This window comes from Tupaia chinensis, unplaced genomic scaffold (assembly GCF_000334495.1).
Source record: "Tupaia chinensis unplaced genomic scaffold, TupChi_1.0 Scaffold149168_1, whole genome shotgun sequence".
Taxonomy (NCBI): domain Eukaryota; kingdom Metazoa; phylum Chordata; class Mammalia; order Scandentia; family Tupaiidae; genus Tupaia; species Tupaia belangeri.
This window is the reverse complement of record NW_006209014.1, coordinates 149584-152747: the sequence shown is the minus strand read 5'-3', so window position 1 is coordinate 152747 and position 3164 is coordinate 149584. Positions and strand designations below refer to the sequence as shown.

The following is a 3164-nucleotide window of genomic DNA, read 5'->3' as shown; positions in this document are numbered from 1 at the left end:
TCCCTACAACCTGGTATATATGACCTGCCCATAACAGAAAAAGATACAGGTAAGCCTGGACAAATCACATAGTCTTACTTACGCTCTCTCCCTCCCAGGAGGGCTGAAACGAAACTTTCTCTTTGCCTAACAAGGTATATACAGCAACTAGCACGCAATGCTTCTCTCTGGGAAAGGTCATGAGAGCCTTGGTGCCCAGGATTTCTAAAGAAACTGGCAAGTTTGAAATTCACTGTAAACCATATTGTCTCAAGTGGGAACACTCCCCAGATCCAGGTTCCCAGATGTCAAACAGCCAACCTTGCAAGCAGGCCTTTCTGAGGATAGCAGTCTACAGCCTGCAATGTAAACTCTTTCAGTACAAATTGTTCTGGCCATTTTCCTCATGTGTTTTTCCAAACATCAAACTTAACAGTTTTCAACTTCAGTATCCTCTAATACCTGTCTTTTTTCAAATGTAGGCTGTGCAACTAAGTTGTTTACGAAGTCCTGTTTTTAAACAGGCCATGCAAAGTCTTTGTTCTAAAAAATGAACAAATAAATAATCCAAAGACCAGGTTCAAAAAGATGAGGACCTACAGGGTCTTTTCTTTTCTTTCTTTCTTTTTTATTTTTTTAGATTTTTTGCAATAGGGCCCGAGGGCTGGCAAGAGAAACAGGCAGAAAGCTGAAATGACGGGGAGGAGGGCAAAGGGGGGCTAATACGGCCATGCCGCAGTCTCTTCTCCATTCCATGCCCAGAATTTTGGGGACGCACGCAGCCAGCCACGTGGGAGTCCAGTGCCTTAACCACTCCGCCACCTGCTGACCCCAGCGCTTACAGTTTTGCTACTGTATCACGCTCAGTTCTAAGCACTTCTCTCTCAAGCCTCACAACCATAGTTAGAGATAGGTTACTGTTATTCTCCCCTCTTTATTCTGAAACTGGGTGAGAGTGACTTGCAGAAGTGCTGGAGCAATCGCACCTAGGCAGTCCGACTCCAGAGCTCCTAAAACCGATCCTGCCAGAAAATCGCGGTTAACACGCTTTCTCCAGTCTAAGAAGCACACGCCAAGTTTGTGAAGATAAATGCGCTGTGAGGAGAGAGCGCAAACGGGAGAACAGAAGGGCATCGGGCCGCGCGCCTCGGTCACCAAGATGCGAGGATTCGGGTCCCTCGCTGGCGGCCCCTCTCCTGTCCCCGCTCCCGGCTCCTCCCGCGGCCGCTGGGCACCGAGCCCGCGGGACTACGCTCACACGGCCCAGTGACAGCCGGAAGCCCAGGGGCATCGGGAAAGCGAGGGACGGAGTGGTCCTCTTCCCATCCCCGCCCTCCTACAAGATGGCTTGGGTGGCAGAGGCGAAGATCGATAGACAGCGACGACCCCACAGCCACCGCGACCTCACCGTCGCGCCCCCAACTCACCCCGCCCGGCCGGGCCGCCGCGTCTACGACCCCAGAGACTGTTTCCCCCGCCGGCGGGCCGGCAGAGGCGGGGCTCGCGTGCCGTGTGCCCGCCCCCTGGCCCCGGTTCCGGGACCCGGTCTCCGACAGCGTGCAAGGGACCGGCGTGCCTTCCGTCGGGCCCGCATTCTTGGATTTGCCCAGCCCGGGAGGTCTCTGCTAACCTCAAACAGTAGGCATCGCCTCCCGATTGGGTCGAGAGAGGGTCCTGGAGTCCTTCTTAAGTCCTATTCGTTCCTGGACTTTCTGGGACAGCCTCCTTCACCTCCTAAACTTTAAAGTCACATCAGACGTGCATCATAAACGAGTAGTATCTCGTTTTGGTTTGTTTCTTATTAGTGTTGGCTTACCTCTCGTCCTCCCTTCCTACTTAGGACGTTTCTTTTTTTTTTTTTGGAGAGGGTTTTTGTTATAGGGCACGTAGGCCTTGCCGGAAAGAGACAGACAGAAAGTGAGAAATCACCCCCTCCCCCCCCCAGGGGAGGTGGCCACCCGCAATTCCTTCTCCTCCATTCTCCTCTCTCCTCTCTCGGGATCTTGGGCACGCGCTGGGCACATGCCCAGCGTTAAGCTTCCGGATCCGGGACTTGAACCGGGGTCTACTACATGGGAGTCCAGCGACATAGCCATTACGCCAACTGCTCTTCCCCTTAGTACATTTCTTTTTTTTTTTTTTTTTTTGAAGAGGTTTTCGCTATAGGGCGCGTGCGCTCGCCAGACAGACAGAGAGAGACATAGAGACAGCACCCCCCCCCCCATGGTCACACCGCAATCCCTTCTCCTCCATTTTCCTCTCGGGATCTTGCGCACACACGCACATGCGCCCGACGTAAGTTTTAAGCCACTGGGTCCCAGACGGGAACCGCAGTCGGCTACATGGGAGTCCAGCGACATAGCCATTATGCTAACTGCTGGTTCCCCCTTAGTACATTTCTTGACCTGCACTTGGGGTTCTTCAAAGCTCCATTACCTGTTAGTGTGTTTGTTGCATGTTAGTGAAAGTAGCTGGTTTGAAAATATTTGTTTGAGTGCTAGGTATTGCGAATGGCAATACTGGTTTTGGAGAGGCTCTAGAAATGTCCAGAACTAGGTGCAGGCAGGAGACGTGGTGATTAAGGGCTCTGAATTAATTCCCACGTGGTAGACTGTGGTTTGAGTCTTGGACCTGGTGGCTTGCTTTCTCTGTTTCTCTTTCTCTCTCTCTGTGATCAAATTTAAAAATAATAATAATAATAATAATTACAGCAAATGGAATTAAATAAATAAATAATTCTTAAAAAAAAAAAGAAAGAAAGAAATGTCCTAATCTGTCACATCTCTTCAGCCAAGGAGAAAGATGTGGCCTTATAGATAAAAGTTTTGGATTAGAAATCAAGATACCAGAATTATGGGCCAACCCAGTGACCATAGTTGTGCATAAGGAGCCTCATCCCCGCAGAAACTGTAGTAGAGGCTTTCAAAACATGCCAGGCAGGGAACCAGCAGTTAGCGTAATGGCTATGTCGCTGGACTCCCCCGTAGTCGACCGCGGTTCGCGTCTTGGACCCGGTGGCTTAAATCTCACGCCGGCCGCGTGTGCGTGCGTGCCCAAGATCCTGAGAGGAGAATGGAGGAGAAGGGATTGTGGCGTGACCATCCCCCCCGGGGGGTGATTTCTCGCTTTGTCTGTCTGGCGAGCGCACGCGCCCTATAGCGAAAACCTCTCCAAAAAAAAAAAAA

General features: G+C 51.1%; 1 protein-coding gene across 4 annotated transcripts in view; it reads right to left on the bottom strand.

Annotated features, from left to right (window-relative positions):
* The window catches only part of USP45 (ubiquitin specific peptidase 45), an 88037-nt gene extending 86590 nt beyond the window's left edge, over positions 1-1447 (bottom strand). For 3 of the 4 annotated variants that reach the window (XR_003548312.1, XM_006170905.3, XM_027769262.1), the window contains exon 1: positions 1407-1443. The gene's annotated coding sequence lies outside the window, so the exon portion shown is untranslated. Of the gene's footprint in view, positions 1-1406 lie in introns of all 4 variants that reach the window. The other variant, XM_027769259.1, reaches the window with a different exon arrangement.
* Between the last annotated feature and the right edge of the window lie 1717 nt (positions 1448-3164).